Raw genomic sequence first — 494 nt, 5'->3', positions numbered from 1 at the left:
GAGCAATCTCACGCTACCCTTATTTTTTGAAACGCCTGTGAGTGACTTTTCACACGTTCTTTGAAGCGGCTTCTTGCCCGTGTTCTTTGTTAAGGAACGAATGCTTTTGTTTTGTTTTTTTTCTTGACCCCTCATCCCCTTTCTTTGGGGTGTTCCAGTCTCGCTTCTCACGTGTTCTGCTTCTACGGGAATTTCTGAAGCTGCTGAGTGTAGAAAGCACTGAGGAGGCTGTGCTCCCACCCCCATGAGCCTTCCAGGCATCGTCCTCTTCCCTCAGTGAGGTGACGTCCATGGCACACCAAGGAGGCTGTGCTCCTGTCCCCCATGAGCCTTCCAGGCAGCCTCTTCTCCCCTACAGGGAGTCAAGAGGAACCTTTCAAACCCTTCTTAATCTTGTTTTCATGTCTTTGTTTTAACAAATTTCTTGGCATCTTCTCCCTTATCCAGAAGTGAGGGTGAACGCTGAGTTATTCACAGGAGTCAAGAGACCACAC

The sequence above is a fragment of the Mandrillus leucophaeus genome, unplaced genomic scaffold, assembly GCF_000951045.1.
Source record: "Mandrillus leucophaeus isolate KB7577 unplaced genomic scaffold, Mleu.le_1.0 Scaffold245, whole genome shotgun sequence".
NCBI classification, from domain to species: domain Eukaryota; kingdom Metazoa; phylum Chordata; class Mammalia; order Primates; family Cercopithecidae; genus Mandrillus; species Mandrillus leucophaeus.
Note: the sequence above shows the minus strand (reverse complement) of the source record.